Source organism: Lepidochelys kempii, chromosome 9, assembly GCF_965140285.1.
Source record: "Lepidochelys kempii isolate rLepKem1 chromosome 9, rLepKem1.hap1, whole genome shotgun sequence".
NCBI lineage: Eukaryota > Metazoa > Chordata > Testudines > Cheloniidae > Lepidochelys > Lepidochelys kempii.
In genome coordinates this window covers 25,069,155-25,091,887 of record NC_136388.1, presented here as the reverse complement: position 1 = coordinate 25,091,887, position 22,733 = coordinate 25,069,155, and the positions used below count along the sequence as shown (strand labels likewise).

Genomic DNA, 22,733 nt, shown 5'->3' with positions numbered 1-22,733 from the left:
CAAAGCTAATGTAATTGGCTCTATGCAGCCCAACTGATGGACAAAGTTTGTGATATATGCCATTGAACCTAATTTGGTAAAAAGTAGGGCTGTCAGGTGATTAAAAAAATTAATCGTACTTAATCACACTGTTAAAGAATAATAAAATACCATTTATTTAAATATTTTGGATGTTTTTTGCATTTTCAAATATATTGATTCCAATTACCATACAGAATACAAAGTGTACAGGGCTCACTTTATATTATTATTTTGATTACAAATATTTGCACAGTAAAAAACAAAAGAAATTGTATTTTTCAATTCACCTAATACAAATAATGTAGTGCAATCTGTTTAACAGGAAACAGATTTCAGAGTAACAGCCGTGTTAGTCTGTATTCGCAAAAAGAAAAGGAGTACTTGTGGCACCTTGGAGACTAACCAATTTATTTGAGCATGAGCTTTCGTGAGCTACAGCTCACTTCATCGGATGCATATGCTGTATGAAAGCTCATGCTCAAATAAATTGGTTAGTCTCTAAGGTGCCACAAGTACTCCTTTTCTTTTAACAGGAAAGTCGAACTTACAAATGTAGAATTATGTACAAAAAAATAACTGCACTCAAAAATAAAACAATGTAAAACTGTAGAGCCTACAATTCCAATCAGTCCTACTTCTTGTTCAGCCAATCGCTCAGACAAACAAGTTTGTTTACATCTGCAAACAAGTTTGTTTACATTTGTTTACATAATGCTGCCTGCTTCTTGTTTACGTCACCTGAAAGTGAGAACAGGCATTTGCATGGCACTGTTGTAGCCGGTGTCGCAAGATATTTACGTTCCAGATGCACTAAAGATTCATATGTCCTTTCATGCGTCAACCACGCTTCCCGAGGATGTGCGTCCATCCCGATAACGGGTTCTGCTCGATAATGATCCAAAAAGTATGGACTGATGCCTACTCATTTTCATCATCTGAGTCAGATGCCACCAGCAGGCTGATTTTCTTTTTTGGTGGTTCAGTTCTGCAGTTTCCGCATTGGAGTGTTTCTCTTATAAGACTTCTGAAAGCATGCTCCACATTTCATCCCTCTCAGATTTTGGAAGGCACTTCAGATTCTTAAACCTTGGGTTGAGTGTGGTAGCTATCTTTAGAAATCTCACATTAGTACCTTCTTTGTGTTTTGTGAAATCTGCAGTGAAAGTGTTCTTAAAACGAACAACATGTGTTGTATCATCATCCGAGACAGCTATAACATGAAATATATGGCAGTATGCAGGTAAAACAGAGAAGGAGACATACAATGCTCCCCGAGCACATCATCAGCACGGAAGCATGTCCTCTGGAATGGTGGCCAAAGCATGAAGGGGCATATGACTGTTTAGCATATCTGGCATGTAAATACCTTGCAATGCCGGCTACAGAACTGCCATGCAAACATCTGTTCTCACTTTCAGGTGACATTGTAAATAAGAAGAGGACAGCATTATCTCCCATAAATGTAAACAAACTTGTTTCTCTTAGCGATTGGCTGAACAAGAACTAGGACTGAGTGGACTTGTAAGCTCTAAAGTTTTACATTGTTGTGTTGAGTGCAGTTATGTGACCAAAAAAAACCCCTACATTTGTAAATTGCACTTTCACAGTAAAGAGATTGCATTTCAGTACTTGTATGAAGTGAATTGAAAAATACTATTTTTTATCGTTTTTACACTACAGATATTTGTAATAAAATAACAAAGTGAGCATTATATACTTTGTATTCTGTGTTGTAATTGAAATCAATATATTTTAAATGTAGAAAAACATCCAAAATATTTAATAAATTTCAATAGGTATTCTATTGTTTAACATTGTGATTAAAAGTGTGATTAATCATGATTATTTTTTTTAATCGCGATTAATTTTTTTGAGTTAATCGCGTGAGTTAACTGTGATTAATCGACATCCCTAATAAAAAGACATATGTTCATAAACAGTAAGAAATAGAAACAATGGAAGGTGGACTGAGTAAACTCTTCAGGCTGAGGGTTTCTTTTTATTATCTGGAAGCTTTTACTAAGTTATTCCATTTCTAAAATTGTCTGTGTGTGTAAAAAATTAGTTTTGCACCAACATGTGTGTCTGTGTACACAAATCGGTTTTGCATCAATGTATGTAACTCCAGTATATGAATCCTCTGTTAAATACTCGATAAAGAATACACCTAGTTTTTGATCAACAGGGACTCCTAACCCCAAAAGGTTTGTAACTTGATATCCCTAGAACACAAGGTTAGAAGAACTTTCTGGTTCCACAGTACTTTGCAGGTTCTCTCACACAAAAACTGTCCCCTGGGGAGTTGTTCAGGGAAGTAGGTCACTACTTTTGCAGACCCACAATGCACTGGTATAGCAATAGTTGGAGGGAATGCTATATGTGCTCACAAGGAACCACTTTACACAAACCAGACTGGTTAATGTTTCAGGAACAAACAGTACTAGAAATGCTCAGCAGCAATATTCAACCTTGAAGTTTTGCAGTTTAGTAGTGCAGACGGGGTTTTAAGCACCTGACCACTTCACACTAAAAGGCTGAGAATTCATACCAATTTTCCCTGTCTCATATCCTTGCTAATGTTCAGACAGATTAACTACATTAAAGTGAGCAGTGCACTGGATGGGGAGATTACTAATCCCATTTTCTCTCAACTGCCCCCCTTCCCTCCTTGTTCCTGAAACACTTCAATAGACACCAGTTATACTGACTGGCTGACCATCAGGGATTCCTACTGATCAGAGCAGATGACAGTCCACTGAATCCCCTCCCCCACTGCCAAAAAACCAATCTTACTATTCCATTTTACTATTGCAGCCCAGTACCTGTTACCATCTTTTGCAAACATCAAATGCAATATTCCCCCTTTCTTTAGAAAAAAGGGAACCCCAGATGGTAAAATAAATAAATCAATATTGAGACCTTCCAAGAGGCGCCACACACAATAACCTCCTGTGCCTGGTTGATTTATGTTTTACTCCAAAACAAAAAGTAATCCAGTAAGAATGCTGTGAAGCACTGAGGCAATAATATGGAAAAGGCACCAACCCTCAGGCCATGATGGGTGGGGGTGTGAATCCCTGTGACTGACAGAAACTTTAGAGGGCCTAGCTCAGAAAACTATTGAAAGCTACAGAGAACTTTCAGAAAATGAGTGGGTACAACAACAGGGGGTGGAGGAATGGGGAGAGAATTGAAAATATATTATCCTACAGGTCAGGCAGCATGCAAGAAAACCAAACAAAGCCAAGCAAGAGACTCAGTTTCAGGGCACAGAAGAGGCATGATTAGAAGTAATAACATACTAGCTTTAGGAATTTCCAGAGAACCACTCTTATAAGTACCACAGACAACTGGATCAGAAAAAAAACCCATACCTCTAGACCAACTGTCTAGCAATAGTGGTAGGTGTTTGGCTAGCAGGAATATAGTGCTCACAAGAAAAACACTGGCTTTTAACTTTGGAGTTGGGATAGAGGAGTGAGCCTGTATGGTGGCAGGCCATATTCTGTGCTGATTTGCACCCTGTGCAGCCCCATCGATTTCTATAATGTGTTTCTTTCAACTGCCCCCAGAATACACAAAGACAGAGGTAGTGAAAATATTTTGCACTTGTACAGCACCTTCCATTGGAGAATGTCAAAGTGCTTGAGGAATTTACAACATGCCTGTGTAATTGGTATTACTGGCCTCCTTTTATAGATGGGGAGGCACAGAGGCACAGAGAAGTTAAGTGACTTATCCAGAGTATGATTGGAAATTTCTGGCAAAGTCAGAAATGGAACCAGCGTTGCTCATATCATATTCCTGTACTTAGACCATATGCAGGCAGTAGGAGGGACCATGTTAGCCAGAACCATGTTTTTATGAATACTGTTTTCATACAGTTTGCTCGGCTGTGTAAATTAGGTTTAGCCATTTACATATGGTGTTCTACACTAGGGACCTAGTCCTACATCCCCTTACTCATGTGAATACGCCATTTTCGGGATCGAGCCCTACATTTCTAAAGGCCAGATTCTGCTATCTTTATTCATATTGGACTGGGTATCTATTTTAGACGAGTATGGGTGGCAGAATCTGGCTCTGAACAAACGGAGAAAATGCTTGGTAAAGCCAAAGCAGAGGACAGCACGGCACTTTTACTCTCATATCCTAGAGCGTGCAGTGTTGCTGTAGCCGTGTCAGTCCCAGGATATCAGAGAGACAAGGTGGATGAGGTAATATCCTTTTTTGGACCAACTTCTGTTGGTAAGAGAGCTTAGAGACAGAAAAGCAAGCTCTTCTTCAGCTTTGTGCGGCTCAAAAGCTTGTTTCTCTCATCAAAAGAAGTTGATCCAATAAAAGATATTACCTCACCCATCTTGTCTCTCTAATATCCTAGAATATGCTGTCACACAATCCAAAGATTAGAGCTATTCAAATTTCTCTTGCACTTTATAATACCAGTATATGCTGAGCAAGTCATAAGTGAGAGGGAAGACATTACTTGCACAAGACTGCTAAACAGTGACACCCAATTACACTCCCACCTTGCTTTGTTACCTATTGACAAATTGGGGTATATTTAACATGTTGCTCCTTGCATCAAAGTTTATAATCACCCATAGACCTGAGCGCCAATCTGCCTTATTATGAAATGTAAGAAAAGGAGCTGTCATTTCTAGCCCATGTTTTTACTAACCAATATATTTAATTAATAAATCACACAGCTGCTTCTGGTAAAACAACCTTCAAACCTCTGCAAGAAGACCAGCTGCTGCACTGATCAGATTATAAGTAATATAATATACTTATATAATATATACTGTTACTCTGAAACCAATTTTAAAAGACTTTTAGAAGACTGAGACATAAAAATTGAATGTTGCTTACAAATATAAGACTTTTCATTGTCCTTGAACATGTTTTTAGCGAAACCCGGTGTGGAGTAACTATTAAGTTGATGGTGAACACCCAAGATGCCAGTTAGTGCTGACTATGGTGGTGGCTTTTGTGATGTACCCATCTGTCCCACTAAAATATGGATGAGGGCCACTTACTTATTTCACTTAGGCCACCAGATACCCACTAGATCAGAGGTGGGCAAACTATGGCCTGCGGGCCACATCCAGGCCACAGGACTCTCCTGCCCAGCCCCTCCCCTGCTGTTCCCCCTTCCCCGCAGCCTCAGCGCGCCGCACCGTCAGTGCAAGGCTCTGGGCGGCCGGGCGGCACAGTTGCAAAGTCGCGGCCTGACCCAGTGCTCTGGGCAGCACAGCTGTAGTGCCGCCAGCCACCGGTGCTCCAGGCAGTGCGGTAACAGGGCAGGGATGGTTGGACAGAAGGCAGGGGAGTTGGGGGGATTGTCAGGGGGCAGGGGTGTGGATAGGGGTCGGAGCAGTCAGAGGGCTGACGACAGGGGGGTTGAATGGGGACAGGGGTCCTGGGGAGGCAGTCAGGAAGGAGGGGGGAGTTGGATGGGGCAGCGAGGGGCAGTCAGGGGCAAGGGTTCTGGGGGCAGTCAGGGGACAGGGAGAAGGGTTGGTTGGATGGGGCAAGGGTCCCGGGGGGCAAGTCAGGAATGAGGGGGGTTAGATGGGGCAGCAGGGGGCAGTCAGGGGTGGGAGGTCTGGGGAAGGTCAGGGGACAGGGAGCAGGGGGTGGTGGATGGGGTAAGAGTCCCCGGGGGGCCATCAGGGGACGGGGGGGTTGTATGGGGCAGGAGTCCCGGGGGGTCCATCAGGATGAGAAGCAGGGTGGGGTCGGATAGGAGGCGGGGGCCAGGCCACGCCTGGCTGTTTGCGGAGACACAGCCTCCCCTAACCAGCACTCCATACAATTCTGGAAACTTGATGTGGCCCTCAGGCCAAAAAGTTTGTCCGCCCCTGCACTAGATGGTGACAACTTTTGGCCAGTATTTAACTAGGCTGAAGTTGAACCAGCAATCTAGAATTTGAAGGGCTCCATATATTTTCTGTGCAAAATTCTCCTCTGATCAGCACTACGGGTCTGTAGTATATATTTTGCACTCATTTAACATTGAGAATAAGGGCTATAGACATCAATGAAGTTACGCACGTAGGACAAATGCAGAATATGTAAGAGATCTGTTCTGTAGTGCAAAAGAGAGACACAATGCAGGGGGTTTGTATTGCAATTTGTATAGTGGGGTGCTGAGAGCCATTGAACCAAACTGTAAACTCTGTACATGATGGAAACCATTTCAAGCCTAGTTTCAGCACCTATGTCACAGTGCAGATAGGAGTAGATAATTTGACTCTATGGTTTAATAGAAAATCAGTTTTGTCATTTTAATAATTTAGTCAGCAATAAAGGGTACTGGTGAGTATACAACGCAAGCTATTTGTTTTACAATAAGGATATTAATAACATTTGGGAACTTAAAATCTTGCTTTCATATCAACAAAGAGAAAAGAGAAACATGCCAGCATATTATTCTCTCTTCTCTTTTATTTACGGTGACAGGAATTATGATCTGTAAACAAACTTCATTCTCTGCCAAAAATGACAAAGAACATTTTATGGCCAAGATTCAATGGTAGATGTGAGAAACACTTAGGGCCTTATCCATATAAACTTTCCAAGACACCGTAACTTCAAGACTTAATTTCATAAAATTATCCACAATTCAGAAGTGATACAGACAGAGCCTCCAATTCACTGGAGTTACAATCTTTATATAAGACAAGAGACAATAGTTGGAGACAGACAGACACAGGGGCGGCAGGTTTCTATAATTTTTGGTGGTGCCCAGAACGGGTCCAAGTCCCACCACCCCTCCCCGTCCCCAAACAGACCTGCCTAAGGCTCAGGGAGAGAGTTTGGGTACAGGAGGGGGTGCAGGCTCTGGGAATGGAGTTTGGGTGTGGGAGGGGTGAGGGGTCAGGCTCTGGGACGGAGTTTGAGTGTGGGCTTTGGGCTGGGGTAGGGGGTTGGGATGCAGAAGGGGGAGGGCTCTGGGAGGCAGTTTGGGTGCGGGAGGGGTGAGGGATCAGGCTCTGGGACGGAGTTTGGGTGTGGGCTTTGGGCTGGGGTAGGGGGTTGGGATGCAGAAGGGGGAGGGCTCTGGGAGGCAGTTTGGGTGCGGGAGGGGTGAGGGGTCAGGCCTTGGGACGGAGTTTGAGTGTGGGCTTTGGGCTGCGGCAGGGGGTTGGGATGCAGCAGGGGGAGGGCTCTGGGAGGGAGTTTGGGTGCGGGAGGGGTGAGGGGTCAGGCTCTGGGACGGAGTTTGGGTGTGGGCTTTGGGCTGGGGCAGGGGGTTGGGATGCAGCAGGGGGAGGGCTCTGGGAGGGAGTTTGGGTGCGGGGTGCAGGCTCTGGGCTGGGGCAGGGGGTTGGGATGCAGCAGGGGGAGGGCTCTGGGAGGCAGTTTGGGTGCGGGAGGGGTGAGGGATCAGGCTCTGGGATGGAGTTTGGGTGTGGGCTTTGGGCTGGGGTAGGGAGTTGGGATGCAGAAGGGGGAGGGCTCTGGGAGGCAGTTTGGGTGCGGGAGGGGTGAGGGGTCAGGCTCTGGGACGGAGTTTGAGTGTGGGCTTTGGGCTGCGGCAGGGGGTTGGGATGCAGCAGGGGGAGGGCTCTGGGAGGGAGTTTGGGTGCGGGAGGGGTGAGGGGTCAGGCTCTGGGACAGAGTTTGAGTGTGGGCTTTGGGCTGGGGCAGGGGGTTGGGATGCAGCAGGGGGAGGGCTCTGGGAGGGAGTTTGGGTGCGGGAGGGGTGAGGGGTCAGGCTCTGGGACGGAGTTTGGGTGTGGGCTTTGGGCTGGGGCAGGGGGTTGGGATGCAGCAGGGGGAGGGCTCTGGGAGGGAGTTTGGGTGCGGGAGGGGTGAGGGGTCAGGCTCTGGGACGGAGTTTGGGTGTGGGCTTTGGGCTGGGGCAGGGGGTTGGGATGCAGCAGGGGGAGGGCTCTGGGAGGGAGTTTGGGTGCGGGAGGGGTGAGGGGTCAGGCTCTGGGACGGAGTTTGGGTGTGGGCTTTGGGCTGGGGCAGGGGGTTGGGATGCAGCAGGGGGGTGGGATGCAGCAGGGGGAGGGCTCTGGGAGGGAGTTTGGGTGCGGGGTGCAGGCTCTGGGCTGGGGCAGGGGGTTGGGATGCAGCAGGGGGAGGGTTCTGGGAGGGAGTTTGGGTGCGGGAGGGGTGAGGGGTCAGGCTCTGGGACGGAGTTTGGGTGTGGGCTCTGGGCTGGGGCAGGGGGTTGGGATGCAGCAGGGGGAGGGTTCTGGGAGGGAGTTTGGGTGCAGGAGGGGTGAGGGGTCAGGCTCTGGGACGGAGTTTGAGTGTGGGCTCTGGGCTGGGGCAGGGGGTTGGGATGCAGCAGGGGGAGGGTTCTGGGAGGGAGTTTGGGTGCAGGAGGGGTGAGGGGTCAGGCTCTGGGACGGAGTTTGGGTGTGGGCTCTGGGCTGGGGCAGGGGGTTGGGATGCAGCAGGGGGAGGGCTCTGGGAGGGAGTTTGGGTGCGGGGTGCAGGCTCTGGGCTGGGGCAGGGGGTTGGGGTACGGGAGGGGGTGCGACACTTACCTCAGGCAGCTCCCGAAAGCGACCTGCCCACCCCTCTGGCAGCGGCTCTTAGGCAAGGGGGCAGGGGGTCTCCGCGCGCCGCCGCCCGCAGGCAGTGCCCCCGCAGCTCCCATCGGCCGCAGTTCCAATGGCAGAGTCGGCACTCAGGGCGGGGGTAGCGTGCGGAGACACACACACCCACTCCCAGAGGCCGCAGGGGACGTGCTGGCTGCTTCCAGGAGTGGCGTGCCGTGCGCAGCGAGGGCAGGCAGGAAGCCGCTTTACCCTCGCTGCGCCGCTGGTGGTGGCAGCGGGGCCCCCAGGCCCTTTTACATCTGCTGGGGTCTCTGCGGGGAAGGGGGACTCACCTGTGACTCTCTCCGCTGCCGTGAGGGGAGGTGGGCCAGGCGGCGCCGAGTTGGTAGTATCCTTTGCATTCTCCACCCCCCGCAAAGTGGACCCTCCCATTGAACAATGGAATTCCGTCCCATCCCCCCCCATCCCGCAGCCCAGCACTGAACGCAGCCCTCCCGGCGGAGCGGTCAGCCCGGCGGGACTGGGTGGGGTGGAGGCGCGCGGGCTGGCTGCCGAGAGGAAGAGACTGCACGGGGCTGGAATGCACAGCGGCTGGGGAGCACGTCTCACCCGGCTGGCAGCAATCCGGGGGGAGTTGCACGGGGGCGGCAGGCGGGGTCAGGGGAGAGACCCGGCCCCGAACATTGGTGCAGCTGGGCCCCTGTGCTCTGAATATTCCTGGAGCTCGGGCAAGCACCATGGGCCAGTACAACTCGCCATCCCTGGACAGAATCATAGAATCATAGAATCATAGAATATCAGGGTTGGAAGGGACCCCAGAAGGTCATCTAGTCCAACCCCCTGCTCAAAGCAGGACCAATTCCCAGTTAAATCATCCCAGCCAGGGCTTTGTCAAGCCTGACCTTAAAAACCTGACAGACAGACGGGGTAGTACAAGGCACCCTGGATGGTGAAAAAAAGTGTCTGAAAAAACACTGGATAGGGCAGGGGTGGCCAACCAGTGGCTCCAGAGCCACATGTGGCTCTTCAGAAGTTAATATGCGGCTCCTTGTATAGGCACCGACTCCAGGGCTGGAGCTACAGGCCCCAAGTTTCCAGTGTGTGGTGGGTGCTCACTGCTTAACCCCTGGCTCTGCCACAGGCCCTGCCCCCACTCCACCCCTTCCCGCCCCCTCCCCCCCAGAGCCTCCTGCACGCTACGAAACAGCTGATCGGGAGGCGCTGACCGGCAGGGCTGCTGGTGGGCCACGGTGGGAGGCACTGGGCGCAGGAGAGGAGGGAGCTGATGTGGGGGCTTCTGACATATTACTGTGGCTCTTTGGCAATGTACGTTGGTAAATTCTGGCTCCTTCTCAGGCTCAGGTTGGTCACCCCTGGGACAGGGAAAAATTAAAAATACATTTCAAGGCTTCAGAATGCACAATAAATAATGAGGAAATTTTAACAAAACAGACCATTGTTTCTTAAGGCTAATAAACTTTCCTCAGTGAACATGCAGTGTAAAAGTTTGGACATGTAAAAAAAAGAAAATGTAAGTCTGTCAATCAATAACTCTAAATCATATCAGAGCAATACAAATTATATTGCTAACAGCTGTATTTCCTCTTATTTTGTAATAAGCTACATTCTGGAATGTTTAGCCTAGTGTACTAATATTTAATTCTTACACTCATTACCTGTACTACAAATAAAAGGAATTCAGGAGAGGTCTGCCAAATTGTTTTACCAGGGCCTACCCGGTGCTACTGAATCAATAGTATCTTTACCCATGCTTTTTCCCATGAGGGGTCATTAGGAAATAGTTCCGCCGTTGGGAAAATTAAGTTCCCTCAGATGCCAATTTAGGAGTTCCTGATAATTCCCAACCAGGTCTTCAGCTCCTTCAATGAAGACTGAAGACTCCAAGTTTACTCATCATGCTTGAGAAGACCAAAATTCAAGTTTTCTGATGAATGGTTCTATCATTCAAGGACAGAAAATTCTATTCCGCCCCTGGAGAAAACAGTTCCACTCATTTCAGTGCCTAAAGATGTCAGCAAAGTGGGCTATGCAGGCCTCCAATATTGAATCATTGAGGGTGTGAGCAAGAGGACATTGCTATCATTCAAGAAAGCATGCAACTCCGGTCTTAAGTGCATTGTTAGCACTTTATCTATATGAAAGCCACCTCACTGTAGTGTGAAACAGCAAATGCTGGTGAAAGGAACCAATGTCCTCACAGAGTGATCCAAGAACATAAAGAATCCATTTAACAGCTGTTAATGACATTCACATCTTTAACAGCTTCATGAAGTACCTGGCACAGCTTTTAAGGCCTTTTCCTAATAACAAGAGCATAGCAGTGTATGAAACAGTGACACTATGGAGCAATAGGTGCGCTGATTCAGAATGGTAACAAGGCTACATTGTGCTTACCTATCATCACCTGAGAACCATGTAAATCTTTGTCTGTTTCCAGAAATGCCTTCAGTAAACATTCCCATGTTCTAGCATAGCTTTAGAAAAAACCTGCCTCTTCATCAGAACAACCAGAGGCACACCTTGCAAAAGCCAGGAGTTGTGCAGCACCAGAGACTTTCCAACTTGCTAAGTAGTCACACTTTCTGAGTTTGGAAAGCAGTTGTTCTCATATGTCGTCAGCCACATCACTAACATAGCATGAAACAAAAAGAAAAGGAGGACTTGTGGCACCTTAGAGACTAACCAATTTATTTGAGCATGAGCTTTCGTGAGCTACAGCTCACGTGAGCTGTAGCTCACGAAAGCTCATGCTCAAATAAATTGGTTAGTCTCTAAGGTGCCACAAGTCCTCCTTTTCTTTTTGCGAATACAGACTAACACGGCTGTTCCTCTGAAACATAGCATGAAACAGTTGTTATTTGAGAAGCCCAATGTTTACAAGTTGGTAGCTGCTTCAGGCCCTGTAACTTTTGAAACTATACCTCTTGCTCACAGAACGGTAAGATTTTCTGGAATAGCACCCATCTCAAATAGGGATAACCATTAAATGCCAGAGTGGGGTTCATGCTGATATTGCCGGTTTGGGTAATCAGACCCTGTTGATTTTTTATTTTTTTTTAATATTCTCAGATTTGTCTTTCACTGACTGAAGTTTGGTTTCTAAATATTGTGTCAACTCTGAAGATTTCCTGTTCTCAGCCACAATCACTTTCCATCATACCACACACAGTTGTTTTGCATCAATCAATACAGAAACCATACATCATGTTTTTGCCATTGTATTTCCTCACTTTCTTTTTTCGCCATCACTGGAACAGCTTGCTATGCAATGATCAATCTTTCTGAATCACCTCGGGCCAGACCTGAGCCCAAACAAAGAGTGAATGATGTACGCAACATGTACGGTGACATGAGGCTCAGTAGTGCTTTTGGCCCTTAGCAATTACACTCGACTCATCTGGTATTCCAATGCAGTGATACATTTGGTCATGGTCTGTGTGCATGGCTACATGCACTTATGCTCTAATAAATTTACTTGCACTTTGTGTCATACCTAGGAAACAATGTTTGTAATGGGGCTTTTCCTGTTTTGTATAAAATAAATTCAAACACACACACACACACACATGTTCACTAACAGAGGGAAAAGCAGCCTCCTACACACTCACCTCTTGAAATTGTCCACAGTAAACCATCAGCTGGTATTTTAATGGACGAGCAAATTGATCATCCTTATAAGGACACATCATGACAGGACTTAGAGTGGGTATCTACTTTTATTATTTTATATTTATTGATTTTTTTTCCCAAAAAACATTTACATTATTTGATAACTGACCTCAGCCTCCATGGATCTCGCCAGGCCTCCTCTGAGTCTTTGACCCATAGTTTGGGAAACAGTGATTAAGAATTTTGTTTTTTTTAAGGGAAAAAATAGAATCACAGAATAACAGAACTGTAGGACTGGAAGGAACCTTGACAGGTCATCTAATCCAGTCCTCTACACAGAACCAGGACTAAGTATTATCTAGACCAGGAGTAGTCAAGCATTTTTAGTCAAAGTCCAAATTTCTTGGTCAAGATATAGTCAAGGTCCAGACTCCAGAGAAACATTTTTCACACAGCAATAACAGTAATGATAATAATAACAACTAAATAAGAAGATTTTGGGGTCCATTCAAAAGCATCTGGCAGTCCAGATTTGACCCATGTTCTGCCTATTGACTTCCCCGATCTAGATCATTCCTGACAGGTTTATCTAACCTGTTCTTAAAAACCTCCAATCACAGAGATTCCACAATCTTCCAGGGTAATTTGGTCCAATGATTAACTCCCCTTGTCATTAGGAAGCCTAACATATAACCTAAATCTCCCTTGCTGCTATTTAAACCCATTACTTCTTGTCCTATCCTTAGTGGATAAGGAGAACAATTTATCACCATCCTCTTTATAACAACGTTTTACATACTTGACTGAACAAACCCAGTTTTTTCAATCTTTCCTTGTAGGTCAAAGTTCTAGAAAACATGATCTTTTTTGTTGCTTTCCTCCGGACTTTCTTCAGTTTGTCTACATCTTTCCCCAAGTTTGTTGCCTGGAACTGGACACAGTACTCCAGTTGAAGCCTTATCAGTGCTGAGTAGAACGGAAGAATTACTTCTCATCTCTTGCTTACAACACTCCTGCCTTTATAATTTTGTCCCTACATGCTTGTGTCTTTTTTTTACTATTCATCCTTCATAATAATAATCTGAACTAATACAAAGAATCATATATCAATACTAAAACTCTAATTAAGAAAGCACATGGCATTTTAATAGGCCATCATAGCTTGACAGCCAAAGATGCTGCATATTAACAAGACCATTTTGACACAGACAGCTATACTACCCCATTAAAACACAAACAAAATTATCGGCCTTCACTAACCAAACAATCTATTTTTTACTACCGCTGAACCAAACAATACTCCTTTAGTGACAGTCTGACAACTAAGAGTTAATGGTTCTCCTAGAAAAAGTATGTGGATGCATTCTAAACTCAGTATATAACTCAAGGCTTAAATGGAAATCCATACAGCAATCAGAGATGCTTGCTTCATGTGCCTATATCCTACATGCCATACAGATGGTATGATCTGTAGTACTAGTGACTATCTATTGACATACAAGAGGTAATTAATTTTCATTGACTCTTATAAAGGTTGCCCAGAAAACCAGACCTAATTTTCTTAAAGGCAAAATAAAAGCTATTTTAAATTAGCTCCCACCAAATAGTACGAATGAAAATTTGTGACTAACTAAAAATGTGACTAACTACAAATGAAATAGTGATATAAAGTATGAATCACAACCACATATTTATTATTTTCTGAGTGCCAACAATATGCTCAGCACTGTACAATACAGAGAGGAAGACACAATAAGGCTACTTTGCATTTTTGAAGCACCTTCGTCTCAAACATCTTTCATGTACTTTACAAGCTCTAATGAACTGAGCCTCAACATAAGTCTGTGAAGGAGGTAAATTTTATCAACACTATTTTACTGAGGAAGAAACTGAGGCATAGACAGACTGTGCTTCCCAAACTTACACAGGACGTCTGTAACAGAGCTGCAAAGACATCCCTAACTGTAAGAGGACCGGTTTCAGAGTAGCAGCCATGTTAGTCTGTATTCACAAAAAGAATAGGAGTACTTGTGGCACCTTAGAGACTAACCAATTTATTTGAGCATGAGCTTTCGTGAGCTACAGCTCACTTCAAGAGGACCTACAGTTATGACCTGATCTAAATGGCAAAACTACTGTTGACTTCAATTGTAGCATGAGTAGGTCCTTAGGTGATATAACCATTAAACCCTACTCAGTGTTCATTAAAGGACAAGCTTCTTTTTATGTAGTGTAGTTGTAGCTGTACTGGTCCCAGAATATTAAATAGACAAGGTGGGTGAGGTAATATCTTTTACTGGATCAACTTCTGTTGGTGAGAGAGGCAAGCGTTCATGCTACAAGAAGAAAAGGAGGACTTGTGGCACCGTAGAGACTAACAAATTTATTTGAGCATAAGCTTTCCTGAGCTACAAGAGCTCTTCTTCAGGAGATACTGAGTGTCACAGCTAAATGCAAGGCTGAAGAGATTGTTTAGCGTAAGTAGTTAGCACATATTCTAAGGGACCATTCAAGGTGTTAATGGGCCACTCTACCTGGAATGGTCCCTTGGAATATGTGCTCACTGCTTATGCTAAACAATCTGTTCCACCTTGCATTTAGCTGTGATGCTAGCTAGGAGTACCTTTCCCAGACCTGAGAGCTCTGTGTGCCTCGGAAGCTTGTCTCTCTCACCATCAGAAGTTTTTCCAATAAAAATATTACCTCACGCAACTTGTCTCGCTTAGGCTACATCTACAGTAGAGAGCTTACAGCGGCACAACTGTAGCGATGCAGCTGCGCCAGCCACTGTAAGATCTTTCATGTAGCTGCTCTATGCCGACAGAAGAGAGCTCTCTCGTCTACCTAATTAAACCACCCCAACAAGCAGCGATAGCTATATTGGAGAGAGAAGCTCTCCCACAGACATAGTGCTAGGCACACTACTTATGCCAGCGAAACTTATGTTGCTCGGGAGGGATGGGGGTGGGGGTTCACACCACTGAGCAACATACATTTTGCTGACATAAGTGGTAGTGTAGACAGGGCCTAAGCTTCTTTGTAGTAACAGAAAGATTCTCCCCTCAGATCCACATGGTAATACTCAACTACAGTATTAGCATTCCCTAACATCACAAGAAAAGTCACACAAATCGAAGAAACTCTGAATACTGAAGCTGAGTACTAACATAAAGACCTGAGATGAGAATTTTCCCCTGTATTTTGAGGATCAAACCATTTTGATGTCTATAGTATTTCTTGACAACATATCAATGCAAAGGGCACTCCTGCTTAACGGCAGGCTTGGGATCTACTAGCAGCAAATCAATAGTGGATAACTTCACCTACAACTCATATGGAGAGAGATTTTTTTCCCTTTAAAATATTGATGCTTGCTCCCAAAGTCATCTTGGAACACAGGCCTTAAAGGGTGAAATGACAGAAGCGCTAACTCAATTCCCTAGGCAACATCCCAAGCTGAGCTGGCATTGTTACAAAAATGAGTTCCACTCCACTTGGTCCAGAAGTACCAGCTGATCCCTATTTTATAGACTTTTAAAATGGGAAAATGTTTTTCAGCCAGTTCCATAAATCTTTTAATTAATCATTGATAGTCAGATGATAAATCATAATATTCTTTTGCTATACAACCTAACCTTTTATCCAGAAACTGAATCCTTCACAGGCTATATAGAAGGTATAAGTATCTGTTCACTCTGTTGGGCTTACTCCAGGGGCTGTTGCTCAACAATACAGGAAGATTTCAACAGTGTGTACACTACAGCAGTAGTAGATTTTTTTCTTTTGTATAGAACCTGCAACCCTCACACCAATGAGTAATCTTTATTTATTTTAGTAGTTCTGTTGATTTCAGTGGGACTACTTGTGTTAGTAAGTCTTGCAGGATTGGACCCAGACTTCTTTTAAGTACTGTTATGGCAGAAATGTTTTGGATATGGGTACCTGAATAGTAACCATATTTATATTTAATAGTTTCTGGAGCTTTGTGAAATATGGGTCATGAACCTTAAGAACAAATATATAACCAGAGTGTATGTAAAGGACGCAAACACTGTACTTTATAACTCAGACATCTCTTGAACAAAGAAGCCCTGAATAGTACATTTGATACCACTGATACAGTCTTACATTTGTCTTGGTAACTTAAGAATTATGCATGATTCTTTTGGACGGTTTCTTCATTTCTTTTGCTCTCCAGAATTATGTGCCGTATCTTCTAGCAACTTAACTAAACCGAATAATTACAACAGACACACAGCTGTGAGCCATACATATCACAAAGGATGAAGATACAATTAGCGAAATAATGTTGGGGGGGGGGAGGTTGGGGGGTTTTTTTGGGGGGGAGGGTTGTTTGTTTTTTTGTTTTCTTAATTTTTATTTTAGGGCTAAAACTCAGTTTAAAAAAGCCTTAATTAGATGTTTGTAAAGTGCTTTCAGAAAGGACCCAATCCTGTTAGGTGCTGAGGTTAAGTCAGTGGGAGCTGAGAGTGCTCAGCATCTTACAGGATTGGACCAAAAAGTGCTACATATAGATGCTAAAAATACACTCAGGGTGAAATTCTCATCCCTTTGAAGTCAATAGCAAAACTCATATTGACTTCAATGCCTCAGTTCCTTCAACAGAGCTGCAAACAGAATCCAGCTCTCTAGACTCTCAGTCCTTTTTCTTAATCACAAGACCTCTGTAACGGTAAGATCAACTACAACAGTTACCAGCAGGACAGTGGGGTGGGAGGGGGTATTGTTTCATAGTCTCTGTGTGTATATAATGTCTTCTGCAGTTTCCATGGTATGCATCCGATGAAGTGAGCTGTAGCTCACGAAAGCTCATGCTCAAATAAATTGGTTAGTCTCTAAGGTGCCACAAGTACTCCTTTTCTTTTTGCAAAGACAGACTAACACGGCTGTTACTCTGAAACCTACAGCAGTTAGGGTCTCCTATCTGAATGGCAAAACTCCCATTTATTTCTGTGGGACCAGGATTTCATCCCTAAATATTCCTAACAAAACTGAGGGTCTAATGCTGAGAAATGCTGAGGACCTGCAGCTTCCTGGAAGCCGTAGCCTTCTGAATCTCACACTCTTCTTGTTCAACAAGACAAAAATAAACTTTTGTACATGAGGGTCTAAATGAACAATAGGAATTCTATTTCATATTTTCTCTTTGAACTGAAAAAATAAATACAATTTAATACAATTCCTGAAACAGACCCTGGAAGAGATACACAGCTCTTTATGACTTATCTTCATATCAACTGTATCTTGAATATCAAATAATGCCTAAGAAGCATTGAATTAATGTTGTAATTGCCAACACAATTTCTCTCTCCAGGCTCAATATTTCTTTCAAAGTTATTCATATGAACAAGGCATGAGCTCCTTATAGTGAGATATAGGTAATAAAGATGGTACTTATAGAGGACTTCACTGGAACTCAGATAAAAGACATGGTTTATTTATAGCCTCAGCGTATTGACGTATTGTAGAACTTTAAAGCATCTCATCAACCAGAAGAACATTCTAACTGAAAAAAGATGTCAAATACTGTAGATAGGGTTGGCAGAATTCAATTTTTTAAATAATGTCCAGGGATAATATCAATGTTTATTTTTAAGCATTTTTCCCTATTTTTATCTATTTAAATTTTCATGGTTGTGAAGAAATATGGATTTTGAGCTTTTTTGTTTGATTTTTATCAATTTACATTCTCAGTTGCGGGAAAGTATGGGGGGATAATTATTACAGATAATAATTATTTAAGGACAGTAGATGTTGAGATTCAAAAAGTTCAAGCTTTATAACTGTTAAAATGCAATTGTCAACATCACATGTCAAAGTATACAAGGTAAATATTCTTAAGTCAAACTCTAATAAGTTCACAAGCAGCAGTTTTCTTTGCCTATCTGTAAATTTTGATTATCATCAATGCAAAATTTTTGTCAGTTTGTATGCATACAGTGAAATTGACTTTACTGACATTTACCAATAAAATAAATTCTTCCAAGCCTGACTATACATATTTATTTTAGACACTTTGGCTATAAACTTTTAAGAAGCCGATGACCAAATCAGAAATTCTTTCAATGGTGCAAGTTTTAAAAAAATCCTGGACCAAATTACTCAACCTATTGTTCTTTCAAAACCAATTTTGCCTGGCTATAAATCTAGACTGCACCAAACCCTTCTGCCTTTGTTTCAGCCCCATCCCCCCTAGGTTTTTCTATCTAATTATCTGACTCCCTGCTAACATTGTTCTTTGCAATTTACCTCCAGGAACCAATAGGAACACATGTCATTGGGAATTAGGGAATTGCTGCAAGATACAAACCAGCAAACAGGATCATAAACTATCTGAATGCCAAAACTTTCTTTAACCATGAGATGTGAGGGCAACACACAATATCTTATTCCATTTACTAATAGGATATGATAAGAGAACTAGTCTTACAAAGCAGAAAAATGATTATTTAATTCAGATGTCTTTGTTGTCCTTGAGACCAAGCACTTAATAACGTATTATATAGCAACATACTGCACTTTATTCCATATAATCAAAAAGTAAGGCCCTAGTCATTTAATTCCTTTTACAGGGCAAGGAGATCAATTCCAACTACAGCTAAAGAATTCCCTAACTCCATTTAGGAATCCATGTTTCTTGTTTGTGGCAATAACTACTAGAAAAGGCTCATCGGCTTTCTCATATATGATGCGTACCATACATCAGCTAAATAACCACATTGGGTTACTGAGCGGAGCAGGAAGGACAAAAGCTGTGCTGAGCCACCTGAAATATAAGCCTGTTAACATCATAATCTAAGAAATATGTACATGTACCAAATTTAACACTCCTGGTAAACAAACTCTGTTCACATTCACTGAGAAGATTGTTTAAGAATAAGGAAATATGCTTCCCAAACAACGGGATAATCTGTATTGGCTATCTTAACTTTTATGGCTCTGGTGAGTTTCAGTTAACCTGCAAAAGACTTAAATGGGTACAGAAAATGAGATGGGAGACCCACAAGAAAAGCAATTAACCTTTCTTCAGAGGCTAACTTTTTGCTCTCTCTTTCACCTACATCTCTGAACTCATCCGCTCAATACAAGTGTATTACAAAGAAGGAAATATTAAATCAAGAAGACTTTACTTGACTGGAGTTTAATCAGATCCATCACTGTTTGCACAGCTACTTTTTATTCTTAATTAATGTTATCTAAAATCAAAACATACAAGGCAAAAGAGTTCTGTCTCTCTCAAGCGCCCACTTTGGGTCACACAGCAGGTGGCAAACTGGAAAAGTACAAACCAGCAACACAAGAGAACACTTATCCTTAAAAAATATCTGCCAGGCCAATTATGTTTGGTTAGTCTAGAGAAAACAGATGAATGAAAAAGATGTACCAATTTCAAGAGGGATCCGCACTCCAGTGTTGCGGCTTTCCAGCTCCCAGGCGAACGAAGGCACATTCGTAGCTGTTCAAAAATAACTGAGACGCTTGCTTAGGGTCTATCTAGTAACTGGGTATCAGTCATTTCTTCTGTCTACCCTCCTCGCCTCTCTTTGCCTTCTGTCCCCCTTCCATTAAATGCCAATGATTCACGCCTTTTGAGACTAGCGTGAGCTCCTCATTTCCATGGCATTAAACGGAGGGCTTAACCGTTCGTGGGGGCTGTCGCGGACACAATGACCTCTCCCCTGGCTCCCTGGGGCCGAGACACTCGGAGAGGCGATTACATCTACTCCAAGGAAGCTAACAAAACCTGCCTCCCCTGGGCTGCACCTCGAGCTGGTAACAGCCCGCTGGCGTGAAGCTCCCCTGGGAGGGAGGCTGATGGCTCCAAGGCGTCTGCACCGGCCCAGCAGCGCCTACCCATCTCCCGAGCGTGTTACCCCGACAGAAGAAACCGGCTGCCCGGGGGGCTGCGCCACACAACGGCCGGGGATGCCGCCACCGCCTGCCACGGGGAAGTTGACGGGAACTTGGTGCCTGTCCTTAGCCCCCCCCCCCCCCGCCCCTCTCCCTCGAGCCGCTCCCCAGGGCAGCTCGTACCTCTGAGCGGCTCCCTCTCGCCAGGGCACGTCCCCCCGCAGCGGCTGCGGAACGGCTCTGCCCCAGCCCCGCAGCAGGAGCAAGCAGCGGAGAAGGGGCCGGCACCCGCTCTGCCGCCGCCACAACCTGCGTCCTCATTCAAACACGCACAGCGATCCCCCCAGCAGCGCGGCGACAGCAGCAGAAACCCGGAGCGGGAGCCGGCCGGACCGGAGCGCCCCGCGCCGCCTGCCCCGGGCACGGAGCACACGGGGCCGCAGACGCCGTGCAGCAGTCGGGGAAAGGGGTGGGGAGCTGCGGGGCCGGATCCTACTCCCGCTGTAGTCAGTGTAAGGCCAGGATCCTGGCAGATCAATTCCCCGCTGGGGGGCGGGGGGGCGGGCTGTGCTGACCGCAGCCCAGTTGCCCCAGCGTGCTGGGTGTTATTCTGCCATTTCCATTGTATCAGGATAGTTACAGACACTTGGGGGGGTGTCATTTTTGATAGTCTAGCCTAGTTTCTTCAGTCCTTCCTCGGGCAGAACTCCAGCTGAAGTCAATGGGAGTTCGGCTTCATGAACAGGGAGAGGATGATTGGATCCTCACCCCACCCTGGAAAAGTATGAGTAAATGGGAACTATAGAGGCAGGTGGTGGGAGAATTAAATCCATTACCAACCTGCGGACAGCAGCTCTGCAGTCCCTTCTCCACTGCAACTATCTAGCTCATCTATATTACCTGAGTCCTTGGGGTAGACCCCTGCATGAGGGTCCGGGTTGTGGCCACAGGACTGGCCCTAGCCCTCTGTTTCTCTCCCAACCTGCTGTAAAACCTCCTCTCTGCCATCGCTTATGTGGAGGTGGTGCAGAGCCTACTTCTGTCAGTCAGGAGGGGCAAGTTAGCTTCTTTCCACTCCTGCTCCTCAAGCATCTTCCCTCAAATGTCCCCTACACACATACCAGACACAGAGAGCAGAACTACTGTGATTATGTTGCATTGGAGGCCTTCCGTCCCACGGTCCCCCCTTGCCCGGGTGAATGGCACTTTCTGTAGAAAAGCGAAGCAAGCTGCAGCAGCTCTTTTGTGTGTCCACCCTGAACACTTAAAATGCACGAACTTGGTTTCTGTTTTCTAACAGGAGATTAATGTATCTAAAGGATTCTGAAGTAGTAGTGATCCAGCACCAGGTATTCCAGCATTTCTTGTCTCCGCTTCTATTCAGCATGCTCCTATTGTTTGCTAGTTCAAAGTCTGCTGGGAGTACTAAGCAGCTTTTCATTCACCTTCTATTTCAAATTTTCCTCCAATAAGAAGGGTCCAAGAAAATAGGGTCACATTGTGCCAGTCATTTTTGTATTTCACTTTACACAGAGAAGCAGTAACAACGTTACTGCCCATTCAAAAGGCAAGAAAATACTTTTAGTAAAGAGCTAAAAAAATTAGAGATGGAAAAGCCCTATCAGAAGATCCCACCCATCCCCTGCCAGTGCAGGGAATAATGATATAATTCCCTTCACAGAGCATGCATCAAATAGATGAATAGCATACTCAGTCACTGTCAAAAAAGCCAAGAAGAAGTGATCAAGTTTTAGTTTTTGTCCTTTTCTCAAACTGAAAGGTATGCCACGGTTTTCCAGGGCTTTACAGATTGTGAGGACATGATTGTCCGTCCAGTTTGTCAGACTAGGAGGCAGATCTGCGGAGGGGAGCTGCAGAGGGAGTAATGTGACCTCTTGGAGCAGCATCTTAAATTTCACCTTTTCATCTCTGTCCAGCGACTGATTGGCTGATACCATAGAAACAATCCATTGTTGTCATTCAATTCAGCACGGGCTATTACAATTGCACAGCAAAGCATCCTGGGCCAAACGGAAGAAACTTTATCCTCAAAAAGAACGCGGCTGCTACTCTGAAATTTATCCTCAAAGTAATTGCATGTGAAACGTGAGTTCGTCACCTTTAAAAGGGGTTGGGGGGAGCTTCCCCTTTGAATATATATTATCCCTCACTATTACATCTTGTCGCTGTTTTTTTTTTTAAACAAAGAACTTTCACAATATACAAGATCTTTAAGCATAAAAAGGGGAAAGCTACTGTCTAAAATTTCTCTCCCTGAGTCACCACAAACCGATTCTGTAGTTTTGGGAGTTCAGGAGTTTTGTTAAACCCTCCACATAATTCCCTCATTTAAGGAGTTCAAATGCATTCCTTCTCATTTGATCTTCATCACAGCACCTAAAAGCGCTTTTCAGGAGGTCACTGATCCTGATGTCTTTCACTCGTAACATGTTCCTAAGCTACTCATTCATACCTTTAGGGATCGCTCCAAGTGTTCCAATAATCACTGGGATCATCTCTGTTCTAGTTTTCCACAATCCTTCCATCTTGTGGCAGAGTTCTTAATACTTCTTTATCTTCTCTTCTGGTTCTTTATTTTTCTGTTGGTATGGCAATATCAATTAGCCTGATCTTATTTGTCTTCTTTTCTACAGCAACTATGTCTGGCATGTTTGCCTGCACCGT

At 44.7% G+C, this 22,733-nt stretch overlaps 1 protein-coding gene across 5 annotated transcripts in view; it reads right to left on the bottom strand.

Annotated features, from left to right (window-relative positions):
* The window catches only part of PLCH1 (phospholipase C eta 1), a 162,941-nt gene extending 142,554 nt beyond the window's left edge, over positions 1-20,387 (bottom strand). For all 5 annotated transcript variants that reach the window (XM_073359623.2, XM_073359625.2, XM_073359626.2 and 2 more), the window contains exon 1: positions 20,232-20,387. The gene's annotated coding sequence lies outside the window, so the exon portion shown is untranslated. The remainder of the gene's footprint in view (positions 1-20,231) is intronic.
* Between the last annotated feature and the right edge of the window lie 2,346 nt (positions 20,388-22,733).